This window comes from Protopterus annectens, chromosome 9.part0, assembly GCF_019279795.1.
Source record: "Protopterus annectens isolate FY-2018-M chromosome 9.part0, PAN1.0, whole genome shotgun sequence".
NCBI lineage: Eukaryota > Metazoa > Chordata > Ceratodontiformes > Protopteridae > Protopterus > Protopterus annectens.
In genome coordinates this window covers 1735225412-1735252245 of record NC_056743.1, presented here as the reverse complement: position 1 = coordinate 1735252245, position 26834 = coordinate 1735225412, and the positions used below count along the sequence as shown (strand labels likewise).

The 26834-nt window shown below is 38.3% G+C and overlaps 1 protein-coding gene across 1 annotated transcript in view; it reads right to left on the bottom strand.

The window, feature by feature from the left end:
• The window catches only part of LOC122812233 (adhesion G protein-coupled receptor E2-like), a 1024993-nt gene that overhangs the window by 214027 nt on the left and 784132 nt on the right, over positions 1 to 26834 (bottom strand). The window contains exon 11 of the mRNA XM_044084590.1: positions 2652 to 2771. The gene's annotated coding sequence lies outside the window, so the exon portion shown is untranslated. The remainder of the gene's footprint in view (positions 1 to 2651; positions 2772 to 26834) is intronic.

Here is a 26834-nt window from a genome sequence, read left to right as displayed (position 1 = left end):
CCACTGGCACCTGTGGTGAGCATTCATGGAGAGGTTAACAGGTACACACACAGTATCTCCAGTTGCAGCTCTCTGCATCAAGCACAATTAAGGACAATTTCCCTTAAGAACACATGGGGAACACAGTCAGTCTGGGCCTGGTTTCCCCCTCTTACTCTAGATCCCCAGTAAAACTTTCCACTGACACAGCTATAGAGTTGAGATCTCAGCTGGGTGTCCAAGCCAAGACCTCCAGCACCCACTCTGTCCAACCAGTGCTTCGTGTCCCTACCCAAGTAGCTGACACACACACTCTTTGATGTTTGATTTACACACACACACACACACACACACACACACACACACACACACACACACACACACACACACACACACACACACACATGCATAGCTGGTAAAGGCTGGCATGGGTTTACTAGCTATGCCTCCTTCTGCCCATACTATAAGGTAAGGCTCTTACAAGTGTACCGAGTATATTGAGTGCAATTAATATTAATACAAACTGTAGTTTGACCAAGAACAAGACTATTAGAAGTGGCCCGCACGGTGTCACCAAATACATGTGCAAATACTCTCAGAACATAAATATCTCTATATCTCTACAAAGATCAGCCTCAATGAAATGTTTAAATAAATTTAATAATAAATAATAAAATAACAAGAAAATACTAAGTATATATTCACAGTGACATCAGAGTTCAAATCACAGGAAAAATTTAAAATAACATTGAAGGACAGGCTCAGACAGATAAGAAAAACAATATCTAAACTAAGCTTCACTTTATTCCTGATTGAATCTAAGAGAATTATACTACTCCCTACATACTTAATAGAGCAAGTCAGATGATGTGGTGAATGCTCCTTCTTGTTGCAAGGGCCTAGACAGAATACAGAATGCTCAGGCTCACTAAGAGACTACTCAAAATAATATCTAAAACATCACTTCTGGGATAGCTTGCAGAATGACATCACTTCTGGTCATCTGACGTCTAGTTCCCATGCAATCCTCCATTACTGGAGGCAGGCAGGATTTAACACCTACCTGTAAAAATATACACAAGGGCTTTTGCTCAGATCTGTGGCAGATGCTAGAAGTCATAAAACAATTTCATACCTCCACACTTCCAGAGTAATTATTTCACTCCAAAGACAATACAGAAAACATCCTGGTACAGGCTCTGTGCCTCTGGCTGCATTAAAACCTGTGAGATAGCACCTTTATGACCTAGCCCATAAAGTGATTTAATTTCAGATATATTTTAAAGTTTGCTGGACTGAAGTTAACTTTCCAGTTTCCTCTGTTAAAACATATACTATAGGGAACATTCATGGGGAGGATTTAAACAGTTTTGATAATGCATGTATATTTCTGTTCTCTCCAGTAGGGTGCACTGAGGATACATGTCAAATGCAAGCACTTTATAAATATCTTTTCAACACAAATATCTGTGCAAATCAATTTGATATACACATGACATACAGTTCTAATACATTTGTAACACAAGCATCTTGTATAAATCAGTTTGATATTCACAAATGACATATAATTATTTACAAAATTCCAGCAGCTAGCTGTGCTGGCAGTTCCTCCTATAATCGCAATCTGACTAGGTATTTAAAGTCTCTTCAATTAGGTCTAGTAACTTATTATTGGTTATAATATAATTTATCAAGGGACATGTTTATTTCGAATATTTCTGTGTAGAGTTGCTCTTTTCTTTAAATTTACTAGTGGATGACAGCTTGTTACTGGCTGTCATGTGACCATTATTCTTCTCAGTTTGGACTACCTCAATTTATTCTTCTCAATAATGGCTTCTTCATTTTTAGAGAATTACATGTTTTTTTTTTTTAACTTTCATGGGTACAACTCAGTTCTTTTAGGTACATTTCTTATATAGAACCTAATTTTAGGAAAAACACACAGGAAAAGCCTAGTATTAACTTATAAATTGTTCTTACTTTGGATGAGGTAAAGGCATCACTCAAACTGTCTCACTCCTATAATGGAAGTCTACATTATGTGATATATTTTATTTCTCTCAATGTCACTCAATAAAAGTCATCAAAATGGATTCAACTTATTTAACTATTTAAAACAAAAAGAGAATAAACAAAATACATACAAATAAGCCAAATAAAGTTAAATATGACTAGCTCAACAGTAAAAAAATGAATTTGCTTTACATCACTGATATTCATGAACTGAGATCATAAGAATCACAGAAATATCAAACATCTCCAAACACCCCTGCCAAGGCAGTTAAATTTTAGAGATTCATCTGGATTTGTTGACAGCAGTATTCATGACTGCATTAGCTTGAATGCATTTTGCAGAAAACTACTTTCAGTAATTTTGTTTTTCAGAAGGTAAATCCCACCTTGTCCACAATGTGGCAGGAGACACCCCATACCCCCAACTTATATATGATAACTCCATGGTCTTGTCTCACAACATTGAAGAAAAAGATAACCTCAATAATATTTGAACGCAGTTTGTGCTGATATGAACTGCCTTTGATGAATTTCCTGGCACCCATTTATAGTGCTCTGTATTCACATGTGATAACAGAAATGTCTGGTTTTCCTAAAACATGCTAGTTTGGTAATTCCTTATGAGTTAAACATTTAAAATATTTTGTAATACTTACAGTTTGAGATGATGACATAATCATAAAAGTGGCAGCAGTGCTGGATGTAGTAGTGAGGTCCTGCTCTTTCTTCTTCCTTCTGATGAGGCACTGAAACTTCTTTTTGTACTCATCCAGAACCTTTTTCATAAAAGATAAAGAGGACAGGTAATATTCCAAAACAGTGATTGAACTCATTATTCAAAACTTGGGTAAAATATCTCTACTGCAAAGTATGACATGACCTTTGTTTTGGCTAAATGCATGTTGTTGGTAAACTGCAAACAAATCATATTCTTGTTATTTCAAACAGACTAATGCACTTACATGAGGTATGTGAACAGATTATGCAGTTCTTGAATGGTTCAAGGTTATTTTAATTTGCTAATTATTTTATTTAAACCATGTGAGTTGTCAATCATAGAAAACTTAGTCTTCCATGTACGCCATTGTTATATACAAATGACTGGACATTTGGCTAGTAAGCAAACATCATTCAAAACAGCCACTGAAGAGTTTATAACTAAGAAGCATTTCTTATGACTTAATTGATTAAACTTTCAGATAGAAAACCCTGTTTTCAGCAACAATCACCAAATTAAAGTCCCTGTTGTATGTTACAAGTGCTTACTATTCCTTCCTGATACCTCCTTATGCCAGTCACAGGACTTTGCTCACCAAAACACTATATAAAGCGGTGTTAAGCCAAAGCTAAAGGAAAAGCACCAAGTGTCAGAATTTTTTCCTGAACTGTTAAGCACAAACATGTCAAGGCTAGCCATCTGATGGAGAAAAATTGGCGTTAGGTGTTTTCGCCCCACTAACTAATGTCACCAAAAATGGGCATGGGCATTTGCCAGTGATAAGTGGGTTGTGGATCTGGCCTACTTTGCCCTGCAACTGAGACCCATTCTAATGGTGAGAATGGTCTATTTGCATCTTATGGACAGTGTGTGCCCATCATAGAGCTCAGCAGCCTTGAATTAATGACCTACCTGCTAGGCAGCCAGTGTCCAGTTTCTCAGCTCAGTTTACAAGGAATAGCTCTGTTGAGCAAATGTTGGCCATAAAACCTGCCAAACATGAACTACAGATTTCTACACTTAATATAGGTTTACTGACAGGACTCAGCTTGGAAGTGGATGACATGATGGTAAGGAGGAGTCTGGGCATCCTGTGAATCCAGGAGAGGAGACGGAAGGGCAGTGTGATAAAGTCATTTGGCTTGGAATCCAGGGTGTACTAATTAGGGGTAAGACAGAGGAGGAATGATGTGGGAATTGTGATGAGGGACCGTTTTCAGTATTAATGATAAGCTCATGGTAATTATACTCCAGTGTGAAGATTATGCTCCATAGCAGGGTTGTGATAGCAAGTAATATAATGCATCCAGTACCGGGACCTGTTAGATAAAGCAGGACAAGAACAGTTGGCATTGATAATGCTCATATCTGGACAGACAGGCAGACAAGCAAAGAGACAATGGTAGTGTAACAGGAATAAAGAATTAGAGTCCTTTCTAGACTTCTGTCTGGTAAATGGCTTGAGGGTGGCCAACATATAGTTCAGCAACACAGACAGTCACAAGATCTTATGTATGAGTGGCAACATGCAGCCCAGGTAGACTTCTTCTTAGTATGGAAAGGGCAGTGGGATAGAGTATGATATTGCAAAGCCATCTACTGTGAAACCATCAGTCCACAGCATGAACCACTGGTCACAAGATTTAGCCACAAACATTTGATAGAGAAGGCTCTATGGTCAACAGGGACTAGGCTAAAGACCTGGATGTTAACTGGAGTATCAGCAGAAAAGTTAAAGGAAAACATTCAGAGCACTAGTACCTCAGGAAAAAGAGAAAATTGGTGGAATTAAAGATGGATGGCATTGTCTCAAAACAGCATGTGTGAGAACTATAGAACAGATATGTGGCAGAACCAGGTATGGAAATAAGATTCATAATGGAATTTGGTGATGGAATACAGAAGTCCAGGCAGTTATCAAAAGATAGAAGGAGTGAAAGAGAAAGTGGAAGACAAATACAGGTCAGGCTAAGAAAGAATAGTGGTTGGCTAACAGAGAAGCTAAGTGAGCAGTGACAATAGCAAAGAACAAGGCATCAGAGGCACCCTACCTGTTTCCGGAAAGTAACTTAGCAGATAGCACAAAGAAAATATATCAGGTTGGAAGGCAAAGAGGAAAAGATAAATGAGAGAGTTATCAGACACCCTCAGTAGGGCTGCCTAAAACAACTTGCTTACTAGTCCACAGGACATCTAAAGCATATGGAAGGAGTACTTCCACGAGCTTCTAAATGAAGAAAACAACAGTGAAGTTGCAATGTCCATTCACAGCCTACAATGAAAGTGTAAGAAGAGCCCACCTTAGAAGAAGTAAGAAAAACACTAAGTAAAATGAAGTCATGGAAAGTAGCAGACTTAGATGAGATCACTGCAGATATGATCAATATTTTGAGTGAATTACAGAAGAAGTGCCTCCTTTTGTTACTTATAACAGTATGGAGAGAAGGATGTACCCCAGATGACTTGGAGAATAACTATTCTAGTGGCAGTGCATAAGAGCGGTGAGGACATTCATAACTGTGGGCACTATCTAGAGGAACCAAACTCCTGCCACAATGCATGAAAGTGCTACTCAGGATGAATGATAAGTGAATACACCAAAAAGTAGAAAATAAAGTTGGGAGATGAGCAGTTTGGATTCAGATCAAGATGTACCACAACTGACCCAGTGTTTGCAGTACAACAGACAGTTGAGAATAAGCTAGAAATATGGAAAGAGTCCAACTGGGCATTCCTAGACTTGGAGAAAGTATATGACAAGGTCCCAAGAAAGCTGATTTGGGCAGTCCAGATGTGGTATAAAGTCACAGAAACATTGGTAAAATTAATACAAGCTATGTACAAGGAACCAATAGTAAAAGTACAAATATTGCTCAGACTTCCGGGGAGTGTATTTCCGTCAGAGTTTAGTTCTGAGCCCATGACTATTCATGTGGATGATGAAGCAAATTAGCAAATAGGTTGGAGGGGACAGATCCACAAAGCTGCAGTATGAAGGTAATGCTGCATTACATGCAGCCTTTGAACAATAACTTCAGCAAATGATAGGGGAATGGAATACAAAACTGAAGGCACATGAGATGAAATAGAACACAGACAGGGTAGTTTTCATGGCAGTAGATTCAGGAAATCAAAAAAAGCTAAAAATTAAGATAGAAGGGAAAATGGCAGAACAGGTTAACAGCTTCAAATATCTGGGAGGGGTGGTAGAGGAGAAGAGAAGTCCAAATGAAATGGTTGAACTTGAATCAGAGGGGTTGCATCCAAATGGCAAAGAGTTTCAGGAGTAGATAGTGTCAGAATAATGACAAATAAGATGAAAATGAAGGTATACAAACAGTGGTGTGAACAGTACTACTCTATGGAAATATACCTCTACAGTGAAGGCAGAGCAACTGAGTAAGCTAGAACTGATGGAGATGAGGTGCCCGGGGTGAGTGGTAGGATGCACACTGTGGGAGAGATGAAACATGAGGGTACTGGAGCTGAAGCTGAAGTAGCTGCAATTGCAGAGAAGATCAAAGGGAACAAATTATGATGCTTTTGGTACATATACAGCAAAGAAGAAAATAGCCTGGTGATGAAGATTTGGGAAAGACATTTTGAAGGCCAGAAGAAATGAGGGCACCCAGCAAAGAGATGGATGGATGGATTGCATGAGAAAAGACCTGCTGCAGTCTGACATAACCAGAGAAGAAGTTGGGAGAGTGGAAATGACTTGCGAAAGATGGTGACAGTTGACACAACACACTGACTCCATGGAAAAAAATGGCAAAAAGGGGGTGATGATGATGATGATGATATTAAGCACAAACAAACAGGCTCCACTACAGGATGCTAAGAACCAAGTACTTACAAGTTAAAAGCAGGAGCATAACTGCCCACAGAGTTGCACTCACCAAATCTCAGAAAGCCATGCTTACATGCTGCTGAAAAGGGGTGGTGGGGGGAGGATATCTTCCATGTTTTGGTCTTTTGGCTGCCAACACTCCATCCACAGAGCAGCCATAGCCCTCAACACTGAAGTACAAGAGTCAGGGACAAAGCCAAATCATAATCTGTGGGAAACAATTTTGTATTCTCATTTAGTGCAGAGAATGAATCCTCTGTGCTGTTAATGAATTGCCTCCTGTGCCCATGGTATGAGTTTGACTCATTCTGAATTCTTTTTTCTGCTGTGTAACTCTGAACAAGTCACTTAATCAAACAGTCCTCCCAGGTTTCCCCTGAAAAGGGACAATTTGTCCATTTGGATTACCAGGCCAACAGATAGAATTAAAAAAAAAAAAAAAACATTTATTAAGAATGTTTTACTGAAGCTTTTCTTCCTATACGTCTGCAGAAATGGGTTTGCCCAGTCTGTCTTTCCTGGTAAACAGACACAATTAAATAAATAAAGAAAGAAAGAAAGAAAGTAGGTCACTGCCTAGCTTCACACCTCTTATTCGCTTAGTATTAGAAACAAGGCTAATGCAGTCTTCAAAGATTTGCCAGAAAAGCACATTTTTTTATGATGGAGAGCTCAAAAATGTAAGGCAAGAAATCGGGACATTCTGCATACTTCTGGACAGCTAAGAGGTACGCACAAGTAAAAACTATTAGCAGGATGCAATCATGAATGAGGGAGTGCATTACCAGCTTCATAAATGAATGCTGATGACAATGGATCTGTGGTCTTTCACTTATAAATAACTCTGCAATGTTTTTCCAGTGTTTCATCTGCATCCAGAGACATTCAAGCTATTATAACAATATTTTCTTGATTAACTTAACTTGTATTTGTTTTGTACAATTATCAGTACTGTTTTCAGCATTTTTAAAGCTTTTATTTAATTTTGTGGCAAGAATGTCATTTCTCTGTTGGCTTTTCTAGTACTGGGTGCCTCCATATCTCTTTGCAAAAGGCAAATTATCCATGGAATTAGTTTGTTGTTTAATCTGCACTTGAGCTGCTTTTGCTGTGCTTTTACAATAAAAAATTCCAGGAACAGAAATCTTTTGGCAGAAGATATTTCCTTGGTCTTGCTGAGTTGAGAAGCCCTGCTGGTTGTTTATTGTTTATTATACCATGACCCCTGACGTCAGAGAGTTTTCTTAGTTCCTAACAGTCTTGCCGCCATTTTTCAAAATTAAACCAAACAGAGGGGTACTGTTGTGTGGTTTCCTGCTCGGTCGCCTGCTCCTGCCTAAGGTATGAAATTTACCTAATGAAAACCTGTATAGTTTTTGTGCTAAAAAACCTCCGTATCAGCAAATCTGTATGTGCAATTTGTGTACTGTTTATCCTAACTGCTCTCATACTTTAAGAAGGAGTTCTCTATCGTTTACGCTAATGATAGCGATCTACTGCAACAGAAATGCAGTTTGAGTTATACAATGTAAGCTGAATATTCCGTTGCAGTTTTAAATAACCATTTATGAGAAAGACTTTTGTGAATTAGCATTGTGCTTTAGGCGATAGCATTCTAAACAGCTCCTGTAATGTAAAAGTTATGAGCTCTAGGCGACAGCATTTTATTTTATGTTGCAAGCAGCTAAAGAAAGAAAATTTATATCTGACTTTGGCATTGCAGTTTTCTTATCTAAAACTGGTTAACAGATGTGTATAACTACTGAGGCTTAGTCATTTTTTATCTAGATGATTTGCTGATTGCCCTGTGGAATGCTTGTATTAGCGACTGTAGTTTCCAATACATATCTGTGTTAAACTATATCTTCTAGTGCACTGTATGGGAATTTGATTAACGTTGCATGTGCTCCTCCTACTAGAAAGTGTTCTACTTAATTAATAAGGATATAGTTTTATTGTTAACTTACTATAAATTGAGTTTGACTGGTGCATATTTATGCTTACATCACAAACTGAACCAAATGCTTTTTCTCTAACTCAAAGTTTATTAATGATGTACATATTATGTTTACTATGAACTGAAACTTGAAATCAACCTCTATGTAAGAGATTTGCTAACTACCTCATTGAAAGCATAGGTCATAGGCTTCCTAGACTAGCGCACTATACTAGCCTCATAATTAATCTATGTTTCCTCTCTTATCTTAGATAGCCCCTAAAACACCAACTGCGTGGTTCATATACATAAGATGGTGACGGAGAGGGACTGCTTCTACGGTGCGAATGCACAAGCAGGCTACAAGTTCTACGTTCACAGCCAACTATTCCCCAAGAAATTAGGGTAAAAGGATACCCTGTTAAAAAAGTCAGTATTATTGTACAGCGTCTCGCAGGCAGTGAGAAAATAGTACCTCTCATCTAATCTGGCAGCCCCTGTCCAAACAACATACAACAAAAAGCTTTCTTAAAACCCACTTCTCCCATCCTAAAGATAGGGCTTGTGTAGCCAAGAAGTTGGACACAAACCTAACCTAATTTGTACTAATAACAAATAAAACCAGGAACTAAGAACATAGAATTCTCAGTTCCAAAAAAGCAGAAATTTGTACCTACTGGCAGCTGGACTTTAGGACCCAGCAAACTCCTGACCGGTGTATCCCCGCTCCGCTTCGCCCTCGCTACACTAGGGGCTCGCTCCGCTCTCCACCCTGCCCCATATCCCACCCGCCCCTGCTGTATCCATATTTATTAGCGGTACAGTCTCCTCCCACTCAATCTCTGAACCTATCACAGCCTCCCTGTAGTTAGTATATCTCCACCCCTTGTTCTTGATAATTACCAATGAACTACCTGGCCCTCAAAACTCCATACAGAAAATTATACATCCTTCTCTACTACATAGGCAACATAATGAAGTCTATCATCCCACCATTAGTTCTTTGTTTACTGGTTCCTTATCTCTTATCATGGTATGAAAACCAATCCCTATCGGGTATTCAATTCCGAAATGGTCACACCTGCAATCATCAAACTCCCCCCTTGAATCTAATCCCTCCTCCTAACTGTCCCACCCTCACATCACGCCCTAAAAGTGTTCATCTCATCCAGCGCTACCCTAAAGTAACCATTACAAAACCTGGCCTGAAGATACTAAGTAAACTACTAAGACTCTTAGTTCATCTGAAAGCAAGTCTCACCAAAGATGGTGATATTCACCCCAACCCTGGCCCACTCAGTGACTTAGACCCCAACAACCCCTTGTTAACCCGTAGATCCTCCAGCTTCCTCCTCATCTTCCATCTTAACCTAAGAAGCATAAATAACAAGATACATAATCTACATGCTATGATAGCCACACATCTCCCAGACATCTTATGTCTATCTGAAACATGGCTCAAACCATCCACTAAGGATGAAGAAATTCTTCCGCCTGGCTACAACATACTTAGAGTTGATCGGATAAAGAAAAAAGGTGGTGGAATAGCAGTTATTTTTAGAAATACTCTGAATATCATTATGAATCCAACCCAACCCCCCAAGGTCTCAAATATGGAACTACTAGCACTAAAAATATGCCTAAACAACCAAAAGACTATCAATCTAATTGTAGTCTACATCCCACCAGGGAAAAACTTAGAAACACTGGAGCTAACCCTAAGCTGGCTTACCTCAAACTACCCTCAAGAAACAATTGCACTAGGCGATTTTAACCTAGACTGGTCCCAGTACTCTGACCAGATGAATCCTCTGCCCATTAACCTACATGGCTTCTCCCAAATTATAAAATCCCCCACTAGAGTAGGAAATTCCCATCAAAAAGATAGTATCATCGACTGGGTACTCACAAACAAAGACACACCTAATTATACCACAGGGACCCTCCCCAACGATCTTAGTGACCACCTTATCATATTCATCTTAAAACATAAACTGACCTGTACAAACCATCCCATATATAAATTAGTAAGAAACAAGAAGAAATTTGTTCTTGAACAATTCCTTGCAGAACTTAAATCCTGCAACTGGTCCATACTAAAAACACTCCCCATAGACGAGAGTGTTGCATATTTTAATGATACATTCCTAAAAATACTTGACTCTCATGCACCTAACCGATCCATCAGAGTCAAAGTCAGAACTGCACCTTGGCTAACCAAGGATACCAAAACCAAAATTAGGCTTAGAGACCAGGCCTGGGTGAAGTGGCGAACCACCAAAGAACCCCTAGATCGCATAAAATTTCAGCAGCTCAGAAACTCTACAAAAACAGATACTACCCGAGACAAAAAGAATTATTTCTGTCATCTCCAGGACAAACACCAAAATAACCCAAAGAAGTTTTGGGCAGGCTTCAATAACCTCCTTTATTCGGGGAAATCAACTACCCTACCCTGAAAAACTTATAGGTAAAGATCCTGAAGTGATAGCTAACTCGTTCAACTCTTTTTTCACTGAGACCATTCAGGCACTAGCCAGTCAGTTACCTACTTCTTCCACCTCCTCAACCAGTCCCTCTGGCAAAAATCTACCTGCCTTTAGTCTTCAACCAATATCCACCTCCTATATTAGAACTTTATTAAAGAAACTCAAACCATCCACCTTATCGGCTGATCGTCTCCCAGCTGAATACCTACAAATAGCATCTGATGTAATAGCATATCCCATCTCAATCCTGATCAATAGAACTATTACTGAGGCCACCATCCCCTCAATCTGGAAAATATCATACGTCATCCCACTCCACAAGGGAGGCGCCTCTACGGAAACATCAAATTATAGACCCATAGCAATATTGTCGCCCATAGCAAAAATTATGGAAAGGTGTGCTCATAAGCAACTCCTACATCACCTCACCCTAAACAATCTCCTGTCTAAAACTCAACATGGGTTTCGCCCTCATCATAGTACTACCACTGCCCTCCTTTCCTTTGTTGATTCAGTAAATAACAATCGGAACAACAAATTAATAACCTCTGCTCTCTTTCTTGACTTGTCAAAAGCCTTTGACATGGTCAATCACCAACTATTGCTCCACACCCTTAAATCCCTTCACCTCGATAACCTAGCCCTACGCTGGTTTAATGCTTACCTATCTGGTAGACAACAATCAGTCCAGTGGCAAAACAAACTATCACACCTGCTACCAAATTCCATAGGAGTTCCCCAAGGCTCTATACTTGGTCCCCTGCTTTTCTCCATATTCATAAACGACCTCCACTCAGTCATCCCTAAAGCCACCTGCATTCAATATGCAGATGACTCCACCCTGATTTGTTCTGATATCTCTCTCCAAACTCTTCAAGTTGTCACCCAACACTGCTTTGCGGCAGTTGAAAAATAGTTTGCTGAACGGAAACTTATTCTAAATCCCATCAAAACTAAGCTACTTCTAATCTTCCCAACCTCTGGAATCCCCTCAGGCCAATACCCACCACACTCTAATAATGCGGTCTTTCACGTTCAATCCAACAATGGCACCATTATTGAGCCTGTCACCAACACTAAACTACTAGGTGTTACTATTGATCACAAGCTCAAATTTGATGTTCACATTAGTCATACTATTAAAATAGTAAACAAGAAACTAGGATCCATGTACAGAATTAAAAACTTTCTAAATCCTTCTACCAAACTAACTATAGCACGAACTCACCTTCTTTCCACCCTACTGTATGCCTCCCCGGTCCTATCCTTCCTTAATAAAAATGAGCTCAACAAGCTCTCAGTTGCCTATAACCACATCGCTAAATTTGTTACTGGATCACCCTACCGTACTCATCACTGTGTCAACCTAAAGAAACTTGAATGGTTAGAACTACCTAACCTACTTAAATTCAACCAACTTACGGAAGCATTTAAAATAATTAAGGAACCCGAAAAAAAACCCTCTCTGAACAAAATACTGACCCTGTACTCCAACCTAAATAGCCTCCGGTCGTTTAATAGTGTCTTGGTACATACCATGAAATCCAATAACTCAGGTGGTGATGCTCTCTATGCCAACTCTATTGGAAAGCTCTGGAACTCCCTTCCCAATAACCTAAGACTAACAACTTCGCTCAGCCATTTTAAAACTAGTCTCAAGTCATTTCTTAAGGCACACTGGCTATGCCCTTGTGACAAACCTGACTAACCTTATAAGCTGCCTACCATATACATACCACCATCTAAAAGGACTCCTCACCTCAAAACTTCTCTCTATCCCTTTTAAACCTACTCCCATATCACCTTATTCCTCTTGACTGACCCCCCATATAACCTTAGAATCCATCTGGAAAGTTGATTTACCCTTCTCCCTCGTGATTAAAGCCCAAACCTCTTTACTTTCTAACCTTCTGTATTTCCTGTATTTACTCATCATTTACTTGTGGAATCTAATAGAATGTATTTTTAATTAGTCTCTCTGTATCTTGTATACTTCGAATGTTACTTATGTTTAGTTTATCTATTGTTGTTCCTTTCAAATGTGGAGCTTTTCTCCCCGGGTCTCTGCTGAAAAGGGATATGTATCCAGTCAGACTAACCCGGTAAACAAATGTAAAATAAATAAAATAAATAAATAAATAAAATAATAAAATATTCCAAAATGTGCACGCTGATTGGCCAGCGTGCACGTTGTAAATCGACTTATATTAATGGAAAAAGGTCCGGTTGCCCAGACTTTTTCCATTAGTATAAGTCTTTTTTTAAAACACCGTCTCGCTATGTTAAAAGAGTTTAACATAGCGACACAGGTTTAAAAAAAGCAACGGAGATCTCCGTTGCTTTTTTTAAAGCTGTCTCGCTATGTTAAACTCCTTTAACATAGCGACACAGTGTGTAAAAAGCAACAGAGATCTTGCTTTCTCCGTTGCTTTTTTTAAACCTGTCTCGCTATATTAAATGGGTTTAACATAGCGAGACAGCTTTAAAATAAGCAACGGAGATCTCTGTTGCTTATTTTAAAGCTGTCTGGCTATGTTAAACCCATTTAACATAGAGAGACAGGTTTAAAAGCAACGGAAAGCAAGATCTCCGTTGCTTTACTGTTCATATGTTAAATGGGTTTAACATAGCAAGACAGCTTTAAAATAGCAACGGACATCTCTGTTGCTTATTTTAAAGCTGTCTTGCTATGTTAAACCCATTTAACATGGTGAAACAGTAAAAAAGCAATGGAGATCTTGCTTTCTCCGTTGCTTTTGGCCACAGCTCTGATGTACTGCGTAGGCATGTGCAGTACATCAGAACTGCCGCGGATGCCAGACAGCTGCGGAATGGCAGCAAAGAGGCATTATACAATGCCATTATTTAAGAAAAGTAATTGTTTCTTTTCTTAAATAATGTCATAGTATAATAGCAATAACCCACTTCTGGGTGTGGGTAATGCGGGATTTACCCACGGTTGTCTTTGTTTGGTCCCTCAGGCTTTGCCCTCGGGACCAAACCATGCCAACTGTGGGTAAATCCCGCATTACCCACACCCAGGCATGGGTTATTGCTATAATCTACACTTCAGAACTTCTTCTGTTGTGGTTTTACACTAATAGATTCCAGGGTCAGACATCTTATGGCAGAAGATGTTTACCTGGGTTCTCTGAAAAGGGAAGAACTGAAGGAAGCTCAGAGTGTGGTTGATTATTGGCTGGAAGGCACATGAGTTAGTTTACAAGCTTTTTTTCTCTACTATAAATCAGGCACGTTACAAGGTTCTTTGTTCACTTACAGAGAACTCTGCAAAGCCTTTCCAGTGTTCCAACCACATCAAGCGCCATCCAAGCTAAGATAAGAATATTTTCTTGATTAACTACATGTGCACTTGCTTTATATCATGATCATTGTTGTTTTTGAGCATATTTTTAAGCATTTATTTAAATATTTGACATTTTTTAACCAGGTTGGACCAAATGAACACAAGCACACTTTCAGTGGAGACCCGAGGAGGAAAGCTACAGTAATACATATAAAATTCTATTAAAAAAGTGTTTTACAGGAAAATAATTTACATGAATATAAAAGTCTAATGATTGAATATATAACAGTTTTCGAGTATCTGAGAGATAAAACAGGTGAATTCATATAATTTGAATTTCATACAATGCAGCATCTAGAAGAAATAGTGTTAGGCACCCACTTGTATTAGGAAAACAGGTGATGGTAAGCTAATATTAATATTAACTCTATTTATAGTGTTAGTAAGTATAATTACTAGCTTTTCTTCCTTGACTTCTGCTGAAATGGGTTTGCCCAGTCTGTCTTTCCTGGTAAACAGACACAATTAAATAAATAAAGAAAGAAAGAAAGAAAGTAGGTCACTGCCTAGCTGCACACCTCTTATTTGCTTAGTATTAGAATAAAGGCTAATGCAGTCTTCAAAGATTTGCCAGAAAACCACAATTTTTTTTTATGATGGAGTGTTCAAAAATGGAAGGCAAAAAAATCAGGGCATTCTGCAAACTTCTAGACAGTTAAGAGGTATGCACAAGTACAAGCTATCAGCGGGATGCAATCATGAATGAGGGAGTGCATTACCAGCTTCATAAATGAATGCTGATGGCAATGGATCTGTGGTCATTCGCTTATAAAGAACTCTGCAATGTTTTTCCAGTGTTTCTTCTGCATCCAGAGACATCCAAGCTATAATAACAATATTTTCTTGATTAATTTAACTTGTATTTGCTTTGTACAATTATCAGTACTGTTTTCAGCATTTTTAAAGCTTTTATTTAATTTTGTGGCAAGAATATAATTTCTCTGTTGGCTTTTCTAGTACAGGGTGCCTCCATATCTCTTTGCAAAAGGCAAATTATCCATGGAATTAGTTTGTTGTTTAATCTGCACTTGAGCTGCTTTTGCTGTGCTTTTACAATAAGTTATTCCAGGAACAGAAATCTTTTGGCAGACGGTATTTCTTTGGTATCGCTGAGTTGGGAAGCACTGCTAATTGTTTATTGTTTAATCTACACTTCAGAACTTCTTCTGTTGTGGTTTTACACTAATAGATTCCAAGGTCAGACATCTTATGGCAGAAGATGTTTACCTGGGTTCTCTGAGAAGGGAAGAACTGAAGGAAGCTCAAAGTGTGGTTGATGATTGGCTGGAAGGAACAGGAGTTAGCTTACAAGCTTTTTTTCTCTACTATAAATCAGGCAGGTTACAAGATTATTTGTTCACTTACAGAGAACTCTGCAAAGCCTTTCCAGTGTTCCAACCACATCAAGCGCCATCCAAGTTAAGATAACAATATTTTCTTGATTAACTACATGTGCACTTGCTTTATATCATGATCATAGTTGTTTTGAGCCCATTTTTAAGCATTTATTTATTTAACACCAGGTTACGTTGGTTTGGAAATGTGCTGAGGAGGGATGCTGAGTATATTGGGAAAAAGATGCTAAGGATGAAGCTACCAGGTAACAGGAAAGAGGAAGGCCTAAGATAAGGTTTATGGATGTGGTGAAAGAGGACATGCAGGTGGTTGGTGTGACAGAGCAAGATGCAGAGGACAGGAAGAAATGGAAACAGGTGATCTGCTGTGGTGACCCCTAACGGGAACAGCCGAAAGAAGATGATGATGATGATGATGATTTATTTAACACCAGGTTGGACCAAATGAGCACAAGCACACTTTCAGCGGAGACCCAAGGAGGAAAGCTACAGTAATACATATAAAATTCTATTAAAAAAGTGTTTTGCAGGAAAATAATTTACATGAATATAAAAGTCTAATGATTGAATATATAACAGTTTTCAAGTATCTGAGAGATAAAACAGGTGAATTCATATAATTTGAATTTCATACAATGTAGCAGCATCTAGAAGAAGGAGTTTTAAGCACCCACTTGTATTAGGAAAATAGGTGCTGAGAAGCTAATATTAGTATTAACTGCATTTATAGTTTTAATAAGTATAATTTGTTGGAGGAGGAGAGGGGAGTTCATATATTTGATAGTGTTAGTAAGGGATGAGTAGTAGAGGAAGAATAAAGTAAGTTTTATCTCTAGGGAGATATACTTTATACAAGTATAAGTTATTGAAGGAAATAGAAGATAGAGCAAATTAAGCATTTAAACACTTTGCTTAGTTTTGTGGCAAAATAGTCATATCTCTGTGTGTTGCCATTTTCTAGTTCTGTGTGCCTCCAAATCTCTTTGCAAAGGGGTGAATTAGCCAGGGGATTATATATTTGGTAGTTGTTTGTTGTTTAATTTGCACTTGAGAGCTGCTTTTGCTGTGCTTTTACATTAACAGATTTCAGGGTCAGACATCTTGTGGCAGAAAGTGTTTACCTGGGCTTTCTGAGTTAGAAAACACTGGTGGAAGGGCTGTGTTGTTTATTAGCTAGAGAGAGTAGAGGTCAGTGTTCAAGCTTTTTTTATCTGCGCACAGCTGCCAATTGGGCCATGGCAGTTAGCAGTGTCTTCTATAGTAACAATCTCCTGGACAGCAAAATTTACCTAAAAAGTTAGGATTGGATCTGAAACCTGTTAAACACTGTGGCATTGTACAGAAATAAGCTTAGAGCAGTTAGCTTGTGCATCGAACAACGCTACCATATCCTATCATTATATAACATCCTGCCCTTAAGCCTAGAAACTACCTTATGTGGCTCCTGTTAAAACCCAGTCCTTAATCTTAAACAGCCAACCTTATTACAGGACCAAACAACACTGATATGCAATTTCCAAATGTCTCTGTGGCCCAGTAGCTTGGTAGACTTAGGCATCCTGAGGCAACATAGTAGTTGTCTCATGCTCTTAAACAACCTGTTAATCACTAAAGAAAATAAGATGGCGTGCAAGAGATGTAAATGTACAACTTCCTTGGAGGCAAAAAAATCTCACATACAGATGAGGTTGTCAGGAATATCCACTCTATATTCCTCACACATACTGTTCACCGCACACACAGATGCTGAGGCACTTAAAAGTAATCTTTCCAAATCTCAAAGATATCCAAAGCCATCTAATGGTAGCACTGTTCTTAGAAATGTCTAACTCACACACCAAACAAGCACCAACAATCTCATTAAACCTACACCTACTAGTCACCAAAGTGCAAAGTCTGTAAGGCAAACACACACACTTTACCTAATACTCTTATCACTGGGGCTCCATTGTGTGACATACAGATGTCCCACTCAGCAGGCTGGACAAGTTGCCTATCTGGAGCCAGGATCTGCAATATCATGTATGCACTCAAGTTACTTCACCCCAGTTAACAATATGATTCTATCATAGTCCAGGTTTGTGTAAATGAACTGAGACATAACTCACTGAACTATATAAACAAGGCATAATGTATCTCTTTGAATATGTGCCACAGATAGGTATAAACCTTGCATTGAGCAGCATTCTACCATCACCAAGGATGATGACACAGTATGAATATGAAATGGCTGATTTCAACATCTGGCTTACTTTCTGGTGTCACTCTAGAGGGATTCAATATCTGTCAGCATGACTTGGGCAAAAGACCATGTTACTTTGCCAAGGATGAGTTGCACCTGTCTCCTCTAGGCTTTTAGATATTGGCTAAAACTTTATCCATCTTCTTAGAGACTTTTTTAGGCAATGCCAGAAAGACAAAACTACCAACATAGTGAAAAAGTCTATAAGCAACCTTATGGTGCTACTGCTCAATATTTGGAGCCTAAAGAAAAAACTCCACACCCTCCAAACACCTCTTCACTCAGGAGAATGTACACATCTGTGCCATGACTGAAACTTGGTTTAAAGCCATAGAAATTACTCAGGAATGGCAAGGCTACAGTGCCTTCCACACATTTAGACCAATAACAGTCCATACTGGGGCCAAGGGTAGAGGTGTTTCAATCTATGTTAGGAACAAACATGCCTCAAGATTAGTTAAACAGGATGATACCATAGAGTTGATCCACATGCAAGCCACTGTAGGTAAGGTTCTTCATCATATCATGGCTAGCTACAGGTTATCACCTATGTCCCTATAGTGTCACAACTCTTAGCTAAACTTCCTAGAGGTGCTCACCATCCAACAAAACATCCTATTCATGGGTGAATTTAATTACCTCCTATAGAATGGGAAATGTACACTGCTTCAAACTCACAGGCCCAATGCTTCTGAACTTTATTAACACAATAACACAAACACCCTGGAATAGATAGTGCAGAGGCTCAAATATACTGGATCTGGTACTCATCAACATAGGAGAGTGCTGCACTAGTGAGTTGGGATCACACAGCTATTTCATTTGAAGCAAAAATCAATCCAGAAAATCCAGTTAAACTAGTAACAGTTAGCAACTATTCAAAGGCAAACTACATCCTATTAAGAGACAGGTTTTCAAAATTTAAAGCTCCCTGCAACCCAAGATCACAACTACCTCTGCAGAATTATTTACAGAGTCACTATACGAACATATGAATGGCTACATAGAGGCTGGCATACCTACCAGAAATAAACCAAAAACAAACAATAAAACAAACTCCATTGGTGGAATCCTCAACTAAGCAAGGTATATAATAAAAGAGGAAAACTCATGGCTAAGATCAGGAAAAGCAACTCCTTTAAAGACAAGTGCTCTCTTATGCAACTAAACAAGAAACTAAGAGGTCTAATTCCAGTAAGGACAGCTATGAGGTCAGGATAGCCTCACAGGCTAAGAACAATCAGAAGACCTTCTTCAGCTACATCCAGAACCTTAGAAGTAACAAACAACAGTATGCTGAACTGGCTGTGAAGTGCACCACTTACACCCATTATGGTGACATAACAAATCTACTGACTGATAAATTCATCTCAAACTTCATCTGACTTCTACTACCCCTCAGCTCCCCCAGGTGAAATCCTCGCCAACATCCTTCCCCCAGTTATTAGCAGGGGTCAGGTGCTGGTAGCACTTGCTAAACTCAGGAACACAACCTCCATGGTCCAAATAACATCTTCGGTTGACTCATGAACAGTTTAAAACATGACTTATCAGGACCACTTGAGACACTCTTCAACTACAGCCTTGAAGGAGACCATGTTCCAAGTGGATGGCCCAAAGGTGGATCATAAACTGACTCAGGGAACTATAGAGCCATCAGTCTAATAAGTCTAATATGCAAAGCTATATAATTAATTATCATGGAAATGATAAACAAGGACCTTGGCAACCTACAGACACAGGACACATAACAATCTAGGTTTATTAAGTGAAGATCACCTACCTACCTCCTAGACTTCTTTGGGAAGGTCACCAAGGTAAGGTGTTCATCTTTTGATGAACAGTGAATACTCTGTATCATGACCTGGCTAAGATTTGGTACAATACTCTGCTTAGGCATTGTTAACAAGCTCTTTGAGCTAGGTGTAAACCTAATGTAACTTGCTGGATTGCTGGCTGGCTGGCTCACAGACAGGACCCAAGTATTCAAGATTGGTGACACCACCTCCACCAATAGACTGTTCACCTGTGGAATACCCCAGACTCCTTTCTGGGACTGCATCTGTTTGCCATCTACTACTCAGAATTCAAGGCTAATGTTAAAGTTATCTCGATCACCAAGTTCATAGATGACTGCAAACTGGGAGCTGTTATAGGTTTACCCAAAACATAGACATCTTGTAAGTGGGTTTAACACAGACAAATGGCTAGTGCCAAAAGTTTGGCCTAAACCTCATTGTCAAAAAATGCATTATAATGTCCTTTGGGAAACTGTCAATGCAAGTTAATCACCCCATCAATAAAATGCCCCTAAGAGTCAACTCAGTAGTAAGGGATCTGGGAACCTATGTAGACAACAATCTGTTCTTTGACCAACATGTAGCAAAGATAATAAGAAAATCATTCTACTTTGCCTAATTTAAAAGTAAGGGTAAGGCATCTAGGTCCAAAGAAGTTACAGTATCACTCAATATGGCCCTTATCAGACCTATAATTTAATACAAAGTCCCTTTTTGCATGTATCTAACCAAACAAGACACTTGTAAGAGTTGGAATACATGCAAAGGTTTTGCACCAGGAGAATTCAAGGTATGAGTACCCCGTCCCTACACTAATTGCATAAAGGCAATTCTGTCTCTGTATAAAGTTGCCTACAGGCTGCTGAGTGAAATGTTTACCTGGCTTACAGGGCTTCCTCAGACCCAGTCTTGATGGATCTATTGAACAGGCACAAAACAAACAGTCCCAGAAACACTAGATCTGGGGATGTGAACTTCACTTCTGACATAAACAGAACATGCTGGAAAGGCATATATGTGTCCCAAAGGATCTCTGTAATATGGAATAGGCTCCCCATTCAGAGTTCATCCCTAACCCTATTCAAACAAAACCTTGACAACTGGTTGGGAAATAATAAATTTATCCATGGTCTGGCCCCCATGTCCATTATGGATAGAGGCCATCCTAACTAACATCCCCCTGCAAATCCTTAGCTACATGCCTATGATTATTCCCTCTCACATGATATCTGACCCAAATAGTTTGGGGTGCATGCCTAGGCTTGTAAGGGTCTTAGCAGTCAACCTAGTAACAACCTATGAACCTATAAACCTACCCAGGCCCACAATATTAGACACATCTTAAATATTGCTCTTATCATGTTAAAAAGTCACTAGAATAACACGTTTTGCACAAGCATACATTTTCCTGAATGGAATGAAGTCTGAAACTATTCATGTGCAGGTGTGCATCAAAGACAAATACTGCAAAGTAGAGGGAGGCTTGGTTAGCCAGGAATGTCAGGCATGAAACTGCATTGCATCTGGAATGGGTCAACACTCAGGCAGGTGTTCTCCAGTCTCTGACCTCTCAGCATATCACAGGTCATTTGTAATTGAAGATTTGAAAGTTGTGACTTTCTGAAATTCTGGATTCTTAGACGAACCAAGCAGAAGTTAACTGAATTTGACAGAATAAGAAGTATCACATTACTTACTTACTTTTTAAGGCATTTCCAGCAGTCCATACACTAGCTCATTTTTGTTATTTTGCAACATCAATTTCAGAACTTAATGCACTTTCTGACTGGTTTTAAATGTCAGCCTGTATTCACAATGGTTCTAATTTGATCCAGTTGATTCTTTTTGTTGGAATATTTGCTGCAAGTTTTTTCTGAGCATTCCCACATTTCTTCACATTTTGTAGCTGCAGATGTAGTGTTCTTCTACAGGGGTTAGGACACTGAAGTAGGGGTAACCCTGTTACTTTAGCAGGCACCACAATTAAACACCTAATGAAATCTTTCAGATAATAGACTCCCTTTTCAGCAGCTGGCATTTGACAAAAATTATCTGTGCATTTCATTCTTTTTTCATTCTTTTTTTCACCATATCAAAAGTATATGCACATTTTAATAACCCATTCAAGCCTATAGTATCTTTTTTCTGTTCTTCCAGTTAAAAAGCATAACTTCTTAAGGCATTAACTAAGAGATTTACTAACTAATTATAGGCAGTATTAGAAAGGGCAAAGAGTTATTAATAAAATGACAATAAGATTGTTAATCTAAAATGTCCTAAAGTAGAGAAATTAATATAATTTTGCCACTTATGTGTGTGGCCGAGAGTTGTGAAAACGGCCACACAAGGAAATAACATTGATGCCATGAATGTTGAGAGCAACATTAATGTTATGAACACTGAAATAGTTGATTTAATAGCTCTTATTATGAATAAATAAGATGCCTTGCAGGTTCCAATAAGTCAGAATGTCAATGATCCACAACCGACATCTGAGGGGAGTGGCCATGCGATGGCAGAGTTAGGTTGTAACTCGATTGCCTCTGATAGCGTAACCGTTAAGAACAGAATGGTTACTATCAAAGTGCAAGTGCATAAAGGAATAAATGGAAGTATACAGAATGATTATGATGATGAACTTACTCCTACCACTCCTTTTTTGGAAAGCACTCGACCAGCAGGTTTATAATTTCCGCTACCAACAAGGAGCCGGTCGAACAGCAAAGGAAGAGGTTGGCATAGCCAGTCGCAAATAAGGGGAAGAAGTGCAACCAGGCACAAAAGGAAACAAACGGACAATATGGTGAGTCCTTACACCATAAAGAAAGCGTTTTTAAGCAACCAAAGTTAGTTGTAAACTTGTCACAGTATTCTTTAACATATAATGAACTTAAGGTCTTAGAAAAAGGACTGTCATTTATCCCTACAATGGACTCTGACATTACTGAAGTAGTTTTAGATATCAAAATGTTCACCAGAAACCTTATTTTGAAATTGATGTTTTCTAACAATAGTATGAGTAATGAATTTGTATTTAGCAAACCTAGTAGTTTTATACCTAACATGAATCCAATGATTTCTGCATTTGAAAAAATATGCATTGATGAAGTTCATAAGAAATTTAATGAACAAGAAATGTTAGATAATAAAAATAAATGGTATAATTTATCTAAGGATGAAAGTGCTGCTTTGAAAAATTTAAGAACTAATAATTCTATCATGATACGTCCTGCGGATAAAGGGGGACCCATAGTAATTTTTGATAAAGATGATTATGATAAAAGAATGTCCCTTCTAAGTGATAGAACGTTTTATGTACCTATCACTTTATTAAAGGTTAATAAAATGATTAAATGCATTCATGAACAGTTAAAGCTTTTGGTAGATAATAATATCATAGATGAGAAACTGTTTCAATACTTTTTTATTGCTAAACCCACAATTCCAATTATACAAGGGTTACCCAAATTACATAAAAGTTTAGACAATCCTCCAATGAGACCAATAGTGTCTGGTAGGAATTGGTGTACAGAAGCAATTTCCATTTATTTGGAAAAGATTTTGAGAAGCCTTATTAACACCTCAGAACATAACCTTAGGGACACTGAACAATTTGTCAAAGATCTATTTAAATTTCAGGGATGTGATATGCATAAACAGACATTATTGGTCACATTGGATGTTGTCTCATTATTTACAGTTATACCTAACGAATATGGAATAAAGAATGTAGCTGATTTAATGTATAGCAATGGTAACTATGATTGTAATAAAATAGACCTGATATGCAGTTATTAAAACTTGTTTTGGAGAATAATGTTTTCATATATAAGGATAAGGTATTTTGGCAAAACCAAGGCGTTGCTATGGGAACGTCTTGTGTGAATAGTTATGACAATGCTGTAATGTTGAAATGGGAGAAGGAATTTCTGATGAAAGATGAATTTGTAAATAATGTATTATTTTATCTCAGATTTGTAGATGACCTTTCTATGATATGGAATGGTTCTATTGACAAGTTGCAATTGTTTACTGATTATATTAATAGTTCTACAAGTTTTCTTAAGTTTACTCTGAATTATTCAGATAAGGAAGTAAGCTTCTTAGATGTATCTGTCATGCGGACCACAAATGGTGACCTGCATGTTAAAATGTATAAGAAAGAATGCCACATTAATAATCTCCTTAGGAGGGATAGTATGCACCCTCAGTTCATTTTTAAAAATGTAGCCCAAAATCAAGTTTATAGAGCTTCCTGGCCTAATGCTATGGATGAAGCATTTGTTACACAGTTAACCGTAGTGGAAACTGATTTATTAGAGAGAGGTATGATAGGAAATTAATTGATTCTAGTATCAATGTAGTAAGGAATGTGAGGCACACTAAAGCCAAACCCTACTTTTCTAAACCAATAGAAAGTAATATTAATGATCGGGACAGAAAAATACAAACACTTAAACCATGCTTTAGTTATTCAAGAAATATTAGACAGTATACTGATATTATTAATAAGCACTGGAATATTTTAACTTCGGACAAGCAAATAAACAAATTGATAAGTGCTTTTCCAGAATTCACATTTAGAAATAAAAAATCTTTAAAAAGACAATTATGTGGTCCCAGAGACTTTGATTCATGAAACAAAGAAAAAGGAACCAGACCATGTTTTAAATGCCAATTTTGTAAATATATAAGTACAGATAGTATATTTGTGCATCCAGATACAGGCAAATGCTTTAATTTCAATGTTAGTGCTAGATGTGATTCTTCACATTTAGTTTATCTAGCTACCTGTAAAATATGTAATAAGTTCTATATAGGCAAAATACATAGATTATTAAAAGACAGAATTAGAGAGCAGGTGTATCATATTAAAAAGGGAAGTTCCTTTAATGCTCTAGCTAAACACATAAAAGAAACTAGTAAAGAGCATCAATTTACTTTTAGAGTGATAGATATTTTGAAACTATAAGGGGTGGTGATACTAAGACACAAACAGAGAATCTAGAAATAAAATGGATAGTTAGGTTGAGAGCTGACTATGGACATAGCCTGAATGACCATGTGCCATTGAGACCTTTTTTAAAAAATAGAGCCTTACGTAGACAGTCATTTAGTAATTGAATTGTTGACTGTGCACATTTATGCAAGTATTTTATAAACTATGGTATTTATTGAAATTGTATATATATATATATATATATATATATATATATATATATATATATATATATATATATATGTTTATGGGAAATATTTATAAATCTATATTTATGGCTTCATATGTGACATGTAAATAAGGATAGGAGTTTTTATAAAGTTGATATTTTATTTTAATTTTATTCTTATTTTTATTTTAAAGTTGTATATACCTTTAAGCTCTTTATTAGTTAATTAAGAGATGCATTGTATAAATATGGGTGTGTTGCTAGTTCTTGTATACACCTAATGAAGCCATTTGGTGAAAGCGCTTGTTTGTGATCTAAGAATAAAGCTTTTTGGAAGAGACCTGCAGCCTGCCTCTGTTCATCTATATCGTTGGTTTTATCTTTTGCACTCTGAGGTATTTGATTATCCTAGTGACTTTGTTTTGTTTATGTTCTATTTATTGTTGTGGTGAGGTTTAGCTCACTAGAGCTTGTGGCTCGCAGTGACTTGTAATTCTTTAGGTGGAGCATGTCCATCAATTCTGAGTTGGACATGGCTTTGTAAGTCAGGCAGAGATCGGAGTAAGCGATATGTCACTGAGTATAGCTGGAGTTTTTTCAGTCGGGCTGCATAGGACATATGTTTGAGGCAAGTGATCCTCTTTGTGAGGTACTTTTGTGGTCTCTCCAGCTGTTGGAAATGTCTTGTGGGTTACATCCCAAATGGGGCATTGTACTCTGCGATGGCTCTGATGAGTGATGAGTAGAGGGGCACTATAACCTCTTTATTTCTATATGTGAACCCTTTAGTAATTAGATGGGCCACATAGAAGGATTTCCTAACTATTTTGGCAATATGATTGTCAAAGGAGAGATTACTATCTACCTGGGTCCCCAGATCTCTTATTACCTCTTCTGTATTAAGGGGGCTGCCACCTATGTGGTAATTCGTGGGTGTTTTATTTTTCCCAAATTGGATGACTATGCATTTTTTGGCATTTAGCTTGAGGCCATGACTTTGACACCAGGTGTCTGTCTCAGTAAGTCCCTTTTGGAGGATGTCCATGTCAGCCAGAGAGATAATTATGGCTCCCAGTTTGCAGTCATCAGCAAGCTTGGTTAGCCATAGTCCTCCTGTGTTTGGCTGTACTTTTGAGAAGTATATGCTGAACAGTAGAGGTCCCAGGACCGAGCATTGTAGGACACCACTTGTGACTGGTTTAGAGTCGGACCTGGAGCCCACTATTCTTACCGTGTGAGTTCTGTCTGTAAGCCAGTTGGCAACTCATCTCGTGACGTAGGGGGTTTTGTTCAGGCTGGTGAGTTTTTCTGTAATGCCTGAGTGGGGAATGGTGCCGAAAGCCTTGCCGAGGTCAAAGTAGGCAGTGTGAACAATCTTTCCCTCATCTATGGCTTTGGTGACTGTCTCGAAGAAGTCCACCAGGCTTAGTAGGCATGATCTGCCTGTAACAAAGCCGAACTGGATCAGGTCAAGTGTTTGGAGGTTTCCAATGTCTTTGTTAATAAGTTCCATGATGATGCACTCTATAGCTTGCAGACCAGGCTAGTCAGGCTTATGGGGCGATAGTTACCAGGGTCAGTTGTGGCCCCTCCTTTGTGGAGTGGAATAACCATTGCTGTATGCCATTCTATGGGCACATAGCCTGTTGGAGAGGCTGAGGTTGAGCAGCGTGTTTAGGTGGGGGGTTAGTTCGTTCTGTGGTTCATGCAAGACGCAGCCTGGGACACCATCTGGCCTCAATGATGCTGTGTTTTTGATTTTTAAAAGGGCTGTTTTCACCTTTCCATCTTTGATTTCTGGGACACTACACTTTTCCGGTATTATTGTGGGCCCTTTTGTGGGTGAGAGGGGGTGAAGTTCGCACTGAATCTATCTGCCAGGATGTTGGCAATATCAGTAGGTTCAGTATATTTT